Source organism: Ictalurus punctatus, chromosome 12, assembly GCF_001660625.3.
Source record: "Ictalurus punctatus breed USDA103 chromosome 12, Coco_2.0, whole genome shotgun sequence".
Classification (NCBI taxonomy): domain Eukaryota; kingdom Metazoa; phylum Chordata; class Actinopteri; order Siluriformes; family Ictaluridae; genus Ictalurus; species Ictalurus punctatus.
Window position 1 is genome coordinate 4,278,711 of NC_030427.2, and position 16,539 is coordinate 4,295,249.

Genomic DNA, 16,539 nt, shown 5'->3' on the forward strand with positions numbered 1-16,539 from the left:
CGGGACAGACGTGAAAAAACAGCGAATCCAAACAGCGTGAAAAGCAGCTGGCGGCACAAAGGCGTTTCACTTGCTTCTGACATATGTAAGGTATTTAAAATAAAATACAACGCTCAGCATCCACACAAGTAGCTAACAGTGCACAATGGTCTCTTGCAATATTTTGCTCTCATACAAACATAGAGCGACGGGCCTTGCTTGACAGCTCGGCATCCAATAGAAAGAAGCGCGCGCCAGGCTGCGCTAAGCTTCAGCCAATGGGTAACGAAATAATACGGGCCCAAACAAAGTTAGGTTGTTGGTTCAGGCGACCAGCGCTAAACTTCACCAAATAATAGCTGTTTGTGTTTTGGGTGATGCAGTAGCCATTTTAGGTAAGTAGGTCTTTTAAATTCCCACCCTCCCTGAATTTGTGCCATATGAAATTGTGTTGCAGTAATAGAGCGTTACTGGGCCCCGGCTCTAACTCCTGCATCCCTCATGAATGAAGTGCTGAGGTCTTGTGCTTTAATAACGATTAAGAGATTGTACTGAGTTGTTTTCATCCCACCCCTCTAATATTTGATGCATTTTTCTAAACTGTCATGGCGTTTTTTGCGTCCTTGGAAATAAACGCGGGGGCGGAAAAGCGGTATGGTGTTCGGAACCGGTGGCTGAAGCTCAGGTAGGTGAGGTCCTGCTGAAAGAGAGAGGCTAGTGGAGTTTCAGTGTCGCTTCACACGTGGAACGTCTGCGATATGTACATGGATATTTTTCGGTGCCGTCGCAGTGATATTAGATTTAGCAGCATAGGCTAACGTCGCTAATGTATGTGACACGCGGCGTTTCTGATGGCCGTACCAGCGATTTATTATTATTATTTACAGCAAACAGTAATGCATCTGAAACCCGGTTTTAAAAGTACTGTGAATCAAGTAAATTGGAGATAACAAAAGAAAAAACTCAGGAAAGTACATTTAATTACACTGTAGTTACTTACAATTGTGCCTTATGTAGTCTGCATCCATGCAGTGCAGCTGAATTGATCGAGGTAGGTTCCTTCAGCTTGGCACCTGCCAGGACCACACAGGCTTCTCGGGGTGTACACTGTTAATAAGATTATATTTTCTGATGTAAGCACATATTGTATTTACAGTATAGTTAGACTAGGCTGTCTGGTTTTAGGTTTGAAATTACAAACAAAATGACAAAGTATTGTGTGTTCTTTTCTGTGAGTTAATTAGTCTTTATGTGTAGGTTTTTAAAGAGTAAGTGGTTTGTTCAAGCCTCATTAGTGTAACAATGTTGTCATTATTCATGACCTTCACTTTTAGGCAAATCATGCCACTGTGTTGTTCGAGTTGATCTGAACAGTTATATATGGTGTACATGGTAAACGGAAGTTTTAAAACTTCAGTTTGTACTTTAAATATGTATTACACACTGTTCTAAACACTAGAATTTATTTCTAGTTAATGTGCTGTGCCTGAAAACAAAATGCCTGGTAACAGGATTCCTTTATAGCCATTAATTTCGAGGGATTATATGGTGCAGTCTTGGTGGCAGAGGGAATGTGTGGATTACCCATAATGCACTGTCAGCATGTTGGTTTTTAACAAATATAAAATGAAAATTTAGCCGGAAACAGCAATTATCACCATTCAAGCGCTTTAGGACCTTTAAGGACATGCGTAAAAAGATATTACGTCAAGTGGATTTTTATTGTAATTCCTCTATATGTAACTTGTATACATTGGAACGAAATATTTCTTCAGGACGATGGTGCAACACAGAAAAGTTTACAGGACTGCATAAACTGCACATGGACAGCAGTGTGAGATGAGTGCAAGACAATAAATACACAGAACAGAACAATAAATACATCCTATATAAATAAATCTTTAGGAGCTGCTGACCTTAGTCAACTACTGACATAATATTGTGTATATATATATATATATTATTTTTATATATATATATATATATATATATATATATATATATATATATATATATATATATATATATATATATTACACACACAGTATCTCACAAAAGTGAGTACACCCCTCACATTTGTGTAAATATTTGATTATATCTTTTCATGTGACAACACTGAAGAAATGACACTTTGCTACAATGTAAAGTAGTGAGTGTACAGCTTGTGTAACAGTGTAAATTTGCTGTCCCCTCAAAATAACTCAACACACAGCCATTAATGTCTAAACCGCTGGTAACAAAAGTGAGTACACCCCTAAGTGAAAATGTCCAAATTGAGCCCAATCAGCCATTTTCCCTCCCCGGTGTCATGTGACTTGTTAGTGTTACAAGGTCTCAGGTGTGAATGGGGAGTAGGTGTGTTAAATTTGGTGTCATCGCTCTCACACTCCCTCATACTGGTCACTGGAAGTTCAACATGGTACCTCATGGCAAAGAACTCTCTGAGGATCTGAAAAAAAGAATTGTTGCTCTACATAAAGATGGCCTAGGCTATAAGAAGATTGCCAAGACCCTGACACTGAGCTGCAGCACGGTGGCCAAGACCATACAGCGGTTTAACAGGACAGGTTCCACTCAGAAGAGGCCTCGCCATGGTCCACCGAAGAAGTTAAGTGCACGTGCTCAGCGTCATATCCAGAGGTTGTCTTTGGGAAATAGACGTATGAGTGCTGCCATCATTGCTGCAGAGGTTGAAGGGGTGGGGGGGTCAGCCTGTCAGTGCTCAGACCATACGTCGCACACTGCATCAAATTGGTCTGCATGGCTGTCGTCCCAGAAGGAAGCCTCTTCTAAAGATGATGCACCAGAAAGCCCGCAAACAGTTAGCTGAAGACAAGCAGACTAAAGACATGGATTACTGGAACCATGTACTGTGGTCTGATGAGACCAAGATAAACTTATTTGGTTCAGATGGTGTCAAGCGTGTGTGGCAGCAACCAGGTGAGGAGTACAAAGACGAGTGTGTCTTGCCTACAGTCAAGCATGGTGGTGTTAGTGTCATGGTCTGGGGCTGCATGAGTGCTGCCGGCACTGGGGAGCTACAGTTCATTGAGGGAACCATGAATGCCAGCCTGCACTGTGACATACTGAAGCAGAGCATGATCCCAGCATGTATTCCAGCATGATAAAGACCCCAAACACACCTCCAAGACGACCACTGCCTTGCTAAAGAAGCTGAGGGTGAAGGTGATGGACTGGCCAAGCATGTCTCCAGATCTAAACCCTATTGAGCATCTGTGGGGCATCCTCAAATGGAAGGTGGAGGAGCACAAGGTCTCTAACATCCACCAGCTCCGTGATGTCGTCATGCAGGAGTGGACACAAGGTATTGACACTTTCGGCCCAATTTGGACATTTTCACTTAGGGGTGTACTCACTTTTGTTGCCAGCGGTTTAGACATTAATGGCTGTGTGTTGCGTTATTTTGAGGGGACAGCAAATTTACACTGTTACACAAGCTGTACACACACTACTGTACATTGTAGCAAAGTGTCATTTCTTCAGTGTTGTCACATGAAAAGATATAATCAACTATTTACAAAAATGCGAGGGGTGTACTCACTTTTGTGAGATACTGTTTGTGTGTGCATGTATGTATGATTGTGTGTGTGTATATATATATATATATATATATATATATATATATATATATATAATATAAAATAATTGACTTGGAGAGTCCAGAGAGCTGTACTGGTTTTGTTGTTGGTTTTTGAATAAAAAAAACCTAGGACTAGTTCACAAAAGTATTTATCTAAAAACAAAAAAACCCTCATATATTTAATGAAAAATGACACCAGTGGTTCATTAGGCAAAATTGTTCTGAATGAGGAGATCTAACAAATGATCTGAATACTGTGTGCACATAATATACAATAATTTAATCAAATACAACGTGATTGCATCTCCTTGTGAATTTTATTATTCCATTTTACCCAAACCTCAGGAGGAAGCGGGTAAAACAGACCCACCAAGTTTTGTTCTGATCGGCCTTCATTGACCTTGTCTAATAGCTGCTGAAAATTGATTGGCCGATGATGGCTATGTTTTTCAAGATTCACAGCTGTCTTTAGACATTGATTGGACCTTGGACAAAGACTGTTCGTGCAAGATTTCAAGTCGATTATACCAATGATACCATATTTAGTGCCAATTTCATATTTTGTCCTGTTATGTGTCCAAGCTCTGCCATTTTGTTCATGTGACCTCAGCTTGAGCCCATACATAAGTTAGGTGAAAATCTCATTCCATTCAAGAGTTACAGTGGTGCTTGAAAGTTTTTGAACACTTTAAAGTGTTCGATATATCGGAAGATCATGTGGACAAGCCAAAAGGCTATTGGAAAAATGTTTTGTGGATAGATGAGACCAAAATAGAGTTTTTGGTTTAAATGAGAAGGGATATGTTTGGGAAAAGGAAAACACTGCATTCCACCATACAAATCTCATCCCATCTGTGGATAATGGTGGTGGTAGTATCATGGTTTGAGCCTTTTTTGCTGCATCAAGGCCAGTATGACTTGCCATCACTGATGGATCAATGAATTCCGAAGTATACCAGCAAATTCTAAAGGAAAATGGTCAGGACATCTGTCTGTGAACTGATTCTTAAGAGAAAGTGGGGCATGCAGCAGGACAACAACCCTAAGCATGCAAGTCGTCTACCAAAGAATGGTTAAAGAAGAATAAAGTTAATGGTTTGGAAAGGCCAAGTCAAAGTCCTGACCTTAATCCAAAATACATTTTGTGGAAGGACCTGAAGCAAGCAGTTCATGTGAGGAAACCCACCAACATCCCAGAGTTGAAGCTGTTCTGGACTGATCAACAGTTACTGTAAATGTTTAGTTGCAGTTATTTCTGCACAAGGGGGGTCCCACCAGATACTGAAAGTAAAGGTTCACTTACTTTTGCCACTCACTTTTGCCATTTCAGTAAAAGTGGCCACAGCCTCTTCAAACATTTTTGCCTGCCATCATGGTGATGAATCAAAAGTTAAACTTGTTTTGGCGGGCCTAAGGTGTCCAAACAATTGTCCTGTACTAGTTTTATTTTGGTTGAGCGAAATACTTAGGACTGGTTGGCAGAAGTATGGTTGTTTTTTTTTTTTTTTTTTTTTTTTTTTTTTTTTTTTTTTTTTTTTTAACGTAATCGTAAATATTTAACATACAATTTGACTGACTCCAATGTTTGTTGAGGCAAAGTTGTTCAGAATAAGGAGCTCCATCAAATGGTATAAATTACACGTGTTTGTGTGAAACCCTTCAGTATATAAAAACATTCATGTGCATGAAAACTTGATAGTGTCCCCCAGTGATTGAATAGTTTCACATTTCTCCCAGACCTCCAAGAGTCAAGCAGGTCCACTAAGTTTCATTCTGATCAGCCTTTTGTTAACTTTCTCTAATAGCTGCTGAAAATTAACTGACTGATGGTGGACATTTTTTTTGAGAAACATGACAAGTCCATTGGACCAGTGGTTCCATAGTTTGAGCCAATTTCATGTTTTTTTTTTTTCCTGATATAGCACCACCAACTGGTCATGCTCATTAATTATTTACGTGTGTCTCCAGATTGAGCCCATACATAAGTTGTCAAGTTTGGTGAAAATATCTCATTCCATTCAAGAGTTATAGCCATATAAGTTAAAGTGGTCATTCCCTTTTCAGTTTTCACGTCACCATATTTTTTTTGATAATTATTGATAATGGGACTCCAGAGAATCTTTCTGCACTGGTTTGGTTCAAATCAGAGAAATGGTCAAGGACTAGTTTGCAAAAGTAAGTTCTCAAAAATGAAATTGGAGATATACTTTTGAGCCAACTTTACAGACACTCGAATCTGTGACAAACGGTTGAAAAGTTATACGTGCTGTTGTAGATTGATGGACAACTACCAACCCTCAATTTCAGATCTCCAGACTTGCGGTTTGGTGTGCATGATCAGTTCTAGGGCATAATAATAATAATAATAATAATAATAATAATAATAATAATCCTTACAAAAACAATAGTGTTTCAGCACTTTATGCTTGAACCATTAATGATTGTGTAATTAAATGAAGAATGAGGAAAGACTTAATGCATATCTAGGCCTGTCAAGATAACTACTTTTGTTGAACGATAAATTATTGTGATAAACCATAGTGTCATTTTAAGACCATTTTATGTCACTGATATAATTATAATTTTCACTTAAATATTTCCAAAAGTCAAATTATATTCGTATTCTAAAGACACTATTTCAGTTAGGGGAAAATACTAGTGAACACCTTATTTTTAAATCAACAGTCCACAAGAGGGCGCAATGAATAACTGCAAACCAAACTGCGCCATATTATATTGTTTATTGCAAACAACAAACCTGGCTGTTAACCCAAGTGAGTTTATTCTTAACCTAAAGTGCATAATATTATAAAATCAAAAGATTTAACCAGGCCAGTTCCAGTGTTCATTTTCACAATGTTTTTGTATTCTGACAAAAATATCCTTTAAATAGTATTTTGTCATGTCTTATTTATTAATTTTAGTCAAATTTACTATGACTAAAACTCTGGGATGTTGGTGGGCTTCCTCACGTTAACTGCCTGCTTCAGGTCCTTCCACAACTTTATTTCAATTAAAGTCTGGACCTTGACTTTCTAAAACATTAAATTTATTCTTTAACCATTCTTTAGTAGAACGACTTGTGTGCTTGTGGACCTTCTCTTGCTGCATGACCCACTTTCCTTTGCGATTCAGTTCATGGACAGATGTCCTGACATTTTCCTTTAGAATTCGCTGGAATACTTCAGAATTTGATGTTCCATCAATAATAGTAAGCTGCCCTGGCCCAGATGCAGAAAAACAGGCCCAAACCATGATACTACGACCACCATGTTTCACAGATGGGATAAGGTTCTTATGTTGGAATTTCCTTTCTCCAAACATAACGCTTCTCATTTAAACCAAAAATTTCTATTTTGCTTTCATCTGTCCACAAAGCATTTTTCCAATAGTCTTCTGGCTTGTCCACGTGACCTTTTGCAAACTCTTTTTGGAGAGCAGTGGCATTCTCCTGGCAACCCTGCCATGCCCACCATTGTTGTTCAGTGTTCTCCTGATGGTGGACTCATTTACATGAGCCAATGTGAGAGAGGCCTTTAGAAGCTTAGAAGTTACCCTGGGTTCCTTTGTAACTTCACAAACTGTTAATATAGTAAACTAGTAATATTGGGTCATTTTCCTCAATAAATAAATGACCAAGTATAATATTTTTCTCATTTGTTTTGTCTCACTTTTAGGTGTTGTGTGAAAATCTGATTGTTTTAGGTCATTTATGCAGATATATAAAAACATTCTAAAGGGTTCAAACATTCAAGCCCCACTGTACTAGGACTGCACGATTATGGCCAAATTGATAATCACGATTATTTTGTTCAATATTGAGATCACGATTACTCATTGATTTTTAGGGACAACATATTTTTATTGCACTTTCACATTTAAATAAACAGACCGCTGCTTTCACCTCCATGCTGTGCTACATTCCTGCTAATGTTTAAATCTTTGCATCAAATTAGACTGATCTTTAAAGTGCATCATCTTGTGGAAGCAAAATATAAATAAAATTGTACCCAAAATATAGGAGAAGTAAAAATAAAAATCCCATCAACCAAATGAAAATATGCATCCAAATGAAAACAATTCAAGCGAATGCAGAAAAGTCAATAACAGTGTTTACAGGAGCAGAGACGCAGACACATCACCCAATACAGTGATGCAGGGACGACGTCATTTTGTACCGAAACCCGGAAGTTATCACACCGGTTCCCTCGACAAAAACCCAGTAGGATTTTCACAGACTTTTGGATTATTGCAACAAATAAACTCTGTGACCAACAAAAGTTCACAATACTAACACGTTCTGTCCATCAAGATCATTTTCACAAATGAACACCACTTTTATGAAGTTTGAAGCCTAAATACAATCGCCAGAAATAAACAGCTAACCGTACGCTATAAACGAACTACACCACGGTCGCTCGACTTCGTCACCATCAACAAGCTTCCCACTGGAGCCCTGCGCGGGACTGATTTTTAATCCTGCTCCCGCTGAATTTCTGACCATTACCGCCCGTTCCCGCAACGTGTGTGTTCCACTCACGCCCGCACCCGCAAACATTCTGTCACAGCTTGTAGAAACTGTGAAAATTTTACACAAACATTAGGGCTATGCTAAAAGTTCAGAATAACAGACATAAAACGTTGAGTTTAATTAAACTGACCATAAGTAAAAATCACAAGTAAAGCACCACACAGGACAAACTCATTGGGACAATTTTTTATTAGCCTTATAAAACTCGGTCAACTTTTAAAACATCACAACTAGCAGAGCCTAAAAACTTATTTAAATGTATGCATAACAACACACACCTACAATAGCCTAATAGTTAAACTCTGTTAACCCAACAAGGCACGATATTTAATTGAATCACTTATAAAATAGCCTAAATAAATATGAAACAAATTAAATATAAAACAAATAAAATAAAAAGTAAAATAAATAGGAAATAAAAATCTCAAATATCAGGTGTTTATGTAGCTAATTAACATATAGCAAAAATAAAATAAATAATAGTATAAAACATTAAACATGGGCTACTTAATGAATGAATGAATGAAATTATGATTCCCTTGGCCTAACCTACTCCAGATTGCTATGGAGGAAGAGAATGTTACTGTTCGACTGCGGTCCCAGGCTTGTGCGTCTCTCTTCCAACATCCACACACTAAATGTCCTCTCTGACGGTGCACTAGATGCAGGGATACTCAAAATGAAATGCGCAGGAAAGCGCTCTCTGTTAAACTTCCACCATTCAAGCACACTGTCTGGACCTGGGTTGTCCGAGAGTCAGTTGCTGAGATATTCGGCCATTTCAGCATTGACGGGCTTTGGCGCTGAAACGGAAGGATGCACCCTAGAGAACGGAGCAGGTATGTCGCCTCAACCCAGAGGTGCCAGATTTGTGCCCGTTGTAAACAAATACTTTTGCACATTTATCGCGACTTGCAAAGTTCAATTCTTTTTCATTTCTTTCACTTACAACTGAAAATTGTTTCTAAATGTCGGACTTGCTTTGTTTTTGTGAAGTAAATAGCTGCTTTAATTTTCTTCTCAACTTCTTTTGTTGACTCCATTCTTGTTACGTGCCAAATCCCGGGACCTGCGCTATATTATTTTTTTGACCTCCCACCTGCGCCAAAGGTAAAACCACCCGTTCCCACAAGATTTGCGTTGGGTTCTCATGGGACCCGCGGGAACCCAATCCCAGTGTAGTCCTCTTCTTCCCAGAACTTTTCCAAACATGATTTAAAAACATTTTCCATAATACGGATTTACTCTGTGGATGGATCTTCAGGTTTTTTTTTTTGTTTTGTTTTTTTTGGAATTGTGCACAGCATACCTGAATGAGTTTATCTGCAAAGTTTTTTCCTGTTTGGCGTGATGTTTTATGTCCCCGACAATGTCTGTAGTCCCATTTAGCAACATGTTAGTGTCACGATTTCCCCTCACGCAAGCTTTGGAGCTCGCAGCGCGCTCTTTTAATGACATTGACTTTGTTTACTTTCTACATGTGCATTTATTATGATTTCGGTCCTGTTTCCACCCCTGTGTTGTCACTGGTTGTTCCCTTATGTGTCATCATTATTCTCAGCTGTTTTGTGTTCACCCTTAATTATGTTTCTCATTTAAACCATCTCGTGTCTCAGTGACTACGTTTACATGGACAGCAGTAATCTAATTATTGACCTTACTCTGAGTAAGATAATAACGTGATTAAGGTGTTTACATGAGTCGCTTTTAGAATACTCCTGTCATGTTCCCGTTTTACATGTTTTAGAACATAATTAGATTAACAGCCCGCGTCATTACGTCGCCTCCAGAATCTCACGTATCAACATACAGTTCGTCTTCGTTATGGAACCGTATACAGTTTTGGGTGTTTTTATTTATTTTTACGAAGGTTTCAAGTGCGGTTAATTATTTGTCGTGCTAAACGTGCAAATGGACGACTGCTTGAAGCCGTGGGCTGCGTCCCAAACCGCGTACTTACCGTCTATATAGTAGCCGAGATACATGTATTTTTCCCCACTACAGGCCTATAGTAGGCAAGTATGCGGTTTATTATTTATATAGTAGGCAAGTATGCAAAGTATTTGCGTGAGTTTTCCGTGTACCCAGCTTTTGTTCATAGTTTTGATCCTGTTCTCGACCTCGTTGTTTGATTCTTGTTTAATCTTGTTTACGCCCGTTTGCTGATCGCCTGACCTTTTGCCTGTTTTTGATCACACTATTGTCTCACGTTTTGGATTTATCTGCCTCTCTTCAATAACGCTCTTATCTGCACTTGCATCCGTCCTAAACCCTCATTACGTGACAGTTAGCAACCGTCTTTTTCAATATACGTAAAAGCTTTTTGATATTTGGTTCAAAATCCTAATTTTGAGAAAACCGCTGTTTTTGTTACAACTGTCAAGATATTGATTGCCGAACTTCATATTTACTGATTAGAAATAACACTTCTTTTTTTTTTTTTTCGTAACATTAACTCATTTGTCATTTTCCGCCAAAGCTGTAATGCACAATTGACTATATATAAACTGTATGTGACTTTTTTGTGTGAAGTTGTGAATTATATAACCCTTGGAAAAAATTATGGAATTACCACACTTACAGGATGTTTTTTCTTCGTTGCAAATAAACAAATTACAGATATGACACCAAACAATTTTTGTTTAAGAGCTGAACATTCTATCTGTATGAAACATACCTCAAACAAGTTCAGTGAAATTATTTTAATTAATGCCTTGTTGTTTTGTGTCATGTCTGTGATTTTGTTTAATTGCTACAAAGTAAAAAAGCCAGGTGAGCATCTTCCAAGTGTGGTGACTTGATAATCTTTGCCAGGGGTTGTACTATATTATAAACAGTGATGTGATGAGAGGAGGGCAAATGGAGGACGTATTCCTACCATTATTTCACATGTATTTTACGCTTCAATGCATTAACGCTTTTTTTCTCATTCTCGAGGCTTTTTTGTACGTACTTTCCTTACTTATTCGACCTGTGGATAACGACTTTTTAATGTTTTTTGCACAGAATTTTGGCATTTCCCCCCCATCTCTTTTTACTGTATTGATGTATCTGTTGTAAGCTAGTGGAACACGTTATGTGACTCATTTCCGTGAATTACATTGCCAGAACTTTAAACTTCCTTAGCCAATGAAATGCTGTCTCCTGTTTTAGAGCAGCCTGTAGTTTCTAACTATTGGGTAGCTCTAGAAAGGAAATGCCCATATTTAGATATATAGTAGTCATGATGCTAGAGGAAATTAACTTTCCAATGATGCCAAACACTCGTTGTTTTTGCAGAGAGACCGCAGAGATAAATCTGTTTGAAAAATTGTAACTTATGACAAAATTTGAGTGAAGTTGACAAAATCTGAAAATTTACCAGTATGCACAAAAATGCCTTTGTTGCCTGCCATGTCTCGCCTTAAATAGATGCTAGCTCATCCGATAGGATTTTTATTTGGATTGGCCTAAGTCAGTTTATTAATAACTTTGTATGCGTAAGCTGATTCGATTTCCTTTTTTTTGGCATATTGTAGTTTCCAAATTTTTTGATTCCAATTTTTTTTGTGTGTACAAAAGGTTTCTTTGTGCTTGCTAGCACCACCATTCCACTTAAAAAAAAAAAAAATTTAAAAAAAAAAAAAAAAAAAAAGGAAGTGTACAGCGTGTCCTGGTGAGTGAGTGGAAAGGAGGCATACATGTCTCAGTGCTTGCAGAACTGAAAAGTTTCTCTATACACCCATCATAACATTTACATCCATCTACCTAATATTGTGTAGGTCCCCATTGTGTCACCAAAACAGCTCTGACCCATTGGGGCATGGACTCCACAAGACCTCTGATGGTGTGCTGTGGTATCTGGCATCAAGATGTTAACATCAGGTCCTTTTAAATTCCTGTATGTGGTGAGGTGAGGCCTCCATGGTTCGGACTAGCACGTCCCACAGATGCTCAGTTGGCTTGAGATCTGGGTAATTTGGCGGTCAAATCAACAACTTGAACTCTGTCATGTTTCTCAAACCATTCCTAAACAGTTTTTGTAGGGTGCATTATCCAGCTGAAAAAGGCCACTGCCATTGCCATACTGTTGCCATGAAGGGGTGTACTTGGTCTGCAACAATGTTTAGGTAGGTTGTATGTGTCAAAGTAACATCCCCTTAACATCCACATGAATGCCAGGACCCAACGTTTTCCAGCAGAACATTGTCCAGAGCATCACGTTGATTCTGCCGGATTACATTCTTACCATTGTGCATCCTGGTCCCATCTCATCACCAGGTAAGCGATGCACACGCGCCATCCACATGATGATGTAAAAGGAAACCTGATTCATCAGATCAGGCCGTCTTTTTCCATTGCTCCATGGTCGAGTTCTGATGCTCACGTGCCTATTGTAGGCACTTTCAACGCTGGCCAGGGGTCAGCATGGGCACTCTGACCGGTCTGCAGCTACGCAGCCCCATACACAGCAAGCTGTGCACTGTATGTTCTGACAGCTTTCTATCATAGCCAGCATTAACTTTTTTTTTAGCAAATTGTGCTACAGTAGCTCTTTTGTGGGATCGGACCATACGGGCTAGCCTTTGCGCCCCATGCACATCAGTGAGCGTTTGCAGTAAAAAAAAACTTCCCAGCTCTGCACACTCGGCAAGGCAACCATGCACTCCCTGAAGGATTACAGACTCTCTCTAGCCCTTTCCAATAACAACTCTCCAATACCAGCCTCTTTTCTAAATAATGGCAGCCTCATAACCTTTCTCTGTCCACCTCAACCCTTGACCTGTGCATCCCAACACCCTTGATCTGTGCATCCTAACCCTCTTCACTCTGAGCTTGCTGCCTTTCTTGTCTCTAAAAGCTCACAAACTATTTCTGTGTCAAAGCTCACAGACCTTTCCATCAGCCTTTCTTGACATGCTCATCAAAGGATCATGAACACTGTCTGTAGGACTGCAGGTATCTCTTTTCCCTCTGAAGCATCTCTGATGCTGTCTCTTCTGAGGATTGTTTTTTTCACTCTCCTGAGGATCATAGACACTTCCACTCAGTCTCCCTCATGGATAGCCTCTGTTTCTAATTAATTGTGGCCTCATTGCTTTCTCAACTTCATCCTAACCCACTGCAGCATTCACCCTATCCCTCGTCACTCGAAGCGTGCTGCCTATCCTGTCTAACCAGGCTTGCAGCTGTTCTCATCTCTCAATGTTTACTGCTCTTCCCATTTTGCAATGGTTGTAGCCCCTCTTGTCAGCCCCCTTTTTTCACTTTCTTTGAAAGATTACAGACACGCTCTCTTGCATGCCCTCCCACAGCCTCTGTCATACACCTTTTTTGTAACTATTTCTTATCCGTATTTCAAGCCCTGTATTATTCAATTATGACCAGACAAATTCAAAATAAATACAAAATAAATATCTGCTGCCTGTCTTGCTAACTGAAACACTCCAACGCTGCATTAATTTTGCTTGCTGTGTGCATGTGAGTGTCGGAGAAATGGTTCTGTTTTATACAATAAGCATTGGAAATACAAGGTATATACCAGCAATATAGGTATGTAGTTAAATGTAATGTCTCATAATTTTTAAATTACTAAATGACATCCAATACAAAATTATTAAAACCTCAAGCTGTAAAATATTTCCAACGACAGAATAAAGCTCCAAAGTGGCGTAACATTAATGGGAATAATGCTACAGAGTTTGGTCCTTATTTTTCCTCAACATAAACAGAAATCACTGACTGAGTGATCACGTTTAGTAAAAACTTGAGTGAGCTCAAGCCAAGGCACTACCTGCTCCGTGCTTGACATTTCTTGTATGTTTTGGATCATGAGTGGATCCTTTCTTTCTCCACACTCTGGCCTTTCCATCACTTTGGTAGAGATTGGTTCCAGAAATTTTGTGGCTCATCTCTGTATTTCCCTGCAAATTCCAATGATTCTTACTGCTGGTGAGTGGTTTGCATATTGCATTATAGCCTCTATAATCCTGTTCTCTTCAGATATTAGATTGTGATGCCTTCATGCCTGTATATGACAGAGGTTGTTGGTGGTGTCAACAACTGTTGTTTTCGGGTTTTTTGGCTCCATGCTAGGCTAAAAACAAACTCTAGCCAGCCGGCTCTTCTGTCCATCCTGCTGTCCAAGGTCTGCTCTCTGGACAATAAATTGGACTACATCTGACTCAAGCAGGCAACACGGTGTGAGTTTAGAGACTGCTGCGTCTTTGTTTTCATAGAGACGTGGCTCGGCCACAGAGTTCAAAATGCTGCCATTCAGCTAGATGGGCTCGCCTTGCTTCCTGCTGACAGAAACGTAGCTCTGTGCGGTAAGGCTCACGGTGGTGGCATGTGTGTTTTACATCAACACTGAATGGTGCAAGAACTCTGTTTGTTTCTACTTACTGCTCATGGCTGGTGGAGTTTGTGACTGTTGGACGCAGACCATTTTATTTACTACGGGAATTCAGCAATGGCCTTATAACCGGAGTATACACCCCCCCGTGCTAATGCAAAGGAGGTGCTCTGTAAACTGTATGGGGCTATTAGCGAACTGCAGAACACACAGCCCAATGGACTGTTTATCATTGCTGGAGATTTTAACCATGCGAATCTCAAAACTGCACTCCCTAAATTCCATCAACATGTGAACTTTGCAACGAGAGGGGCGAACATGTTGAATCTTGTTTTCACAAACATCTCTGGCGCGTACCAGGTGGAGCCCCCCCCCCACCTCGGCTACTCGGACCACATCTCATGTTATGCTAATTCCAACATACAGACCGCTCGTCAGACGTTTCAAACCGGTTTTGAAGCAGGTGAAAACCTGGCCAGCAGGCACCATCTCTGCTCTTTGAGCACATTGACTGGCACATGTTCAGGGAGGCTGCAACCGACAGCGACTCCACCAGCTTGGAGGAATACACTGCATGAATGACCAGCTACATCAAGTGCATCGATGACGTCATTGTCTCCAAGACCATCACCACATGCTTCAACCAGAAGCCGTGGATGACTGCGGAAGTGCATGCAATGCTGAGGACCCGAGACGCCGCCTTCAGGGCAGGTGACAAGACTGCCTTAAGAACAGCAAGAGCCAAACTGTCCTGGGCCATCAGAGAGGCAAAGAGCGCACACGCCTAGAAAATCCACAGGCCACTTCACAGACAGCGGCGACATGCGGCGCATATGGCAGGGTCTTCAGGACTACAGGACAACACCACCCACCTGTGACAGTGATGGCTCTCATCCAGATGCGCTGAACAACTTCTACAATTTGCTTGATGCGCAAGACCACCCCTCCTCCCAACGAGCAGGTTCTGTGTCTAACCACGACTGATGTGAGAAATACTCTACACAGAGTCAACCCACGGAAAGCCACTGGACCAGACATCATTCCTGGCAGAGTGCTCAGAGGATGTGCAGACCAGCTGGCAGATGTTCTTGCTGAGATCTTCAACATCTCCCATGAGGCTCATCATGAAGCACAGCAAGACCCTGCTGCCCCCTCACTGGACCCCTGCAAATCGTCCCAACCGCTCAACAGATAATGCCATTGCCACCACAGCTGGTCCCTCAACACCAGCTCCATAACCAAGAAGGCCCAGCAGCGTCTCCCCTTTCTGCAAAGGCTGAAAAAAGCCCATCTCCCAGCCCTCATCCTCACCACGTCCTACAGAGGAACCATTGAGAGCATCCTGAACAGCTGAGTCACTGTCTGGTTTGGAAATTGCACCATATTGGATTGCAAGACCCTACACTGGTTAGTGAGGACATCTGAGAAGATCACTGGGGCCTCTTTTCCCTCCTTCAAAGACATTTACACCACACGCTGTATCCACAAAGCCACCAGCATTGTGGACGACCCCACACACCCGTCACACAAACTCTTCACTCTCCCTGCCATCTGGAAAAAGGTACCGACGCATTTTGGCCCTCACGGCCAGAATGTGTAACAGCTTCTTCCCCCAAGCTATGGGACTCCTCAAAACTCAGTGACTAGACTGAGACACACGTGCACACACACAACCGCACACACTCCTATTAAACTGAACACCATCCCACTCCCCTTGCAATTTTTGCACATTTCTATACTAACTAAATTTTTTGCTGCTAATGTACTCAGAAAAATATAATGTTCAATTTCTTGTTTGTCAATTTCTGGCTGCTACCACAATAACTATGTCCACATATGGTGTAGGATAATCTGTTGAATACTATGTCGTAGTATGTTACTCACAACATTTTAAAAAAACAAAACACACAAAAAAAAATTTTTTTCCCTAAAAATAAAAAAATCTTTTTGCACTACCTGTTCTATCAGACACTTCCATACAAGAACTGTGTACTGCTCGGCACAGAATTAAAAAAAAAAAAAAAAAGACCTACACATTCTACATAAATTGCATGTGCAGACGTGTGCAAACAACATAAGACAGTAACTACTAAA

The 16,539-nt window shown here is 40.3% G+C and overlaps 2 protein-coding genes across 7 annotated transcripts in view; both read left to right on the forward strand.

Moving 5' to 3' along the window:
* atg3 (autophagy related 3) overlaps positions 1-16,539 on the forward strand; it is a gene marked incomplete in the record, with an annotated part of 729,311 nt that overhangs the window by 412,638 nt on the left and 300,134 nt on the right.
* The window catches only part of chd6 (chromodomain helicase DNA binding protein 6), a 116,642-nt gene that overhangs the window by 59 nt on the left and 100,044 nt on the right, over positions 1-16,539 (forward strand). For 2 of the 6 annotated variants that reach the window (XM_053684456.1, XM_053684461.1), the window contains exon 1: positions 278-374. The gene's annotated coding sequence lies outside the window, so the exon portion shown is untranslated. Of the gene's footprint in view, positions 91-276; positions 375-399; positions 665-16,539 lie in introns of those variants that run through there. The other 4 variants (XM_053684457.1, XM_053684458.1, XM_053684462.1 and 1 more) reach the window with 4 other exon arrangements.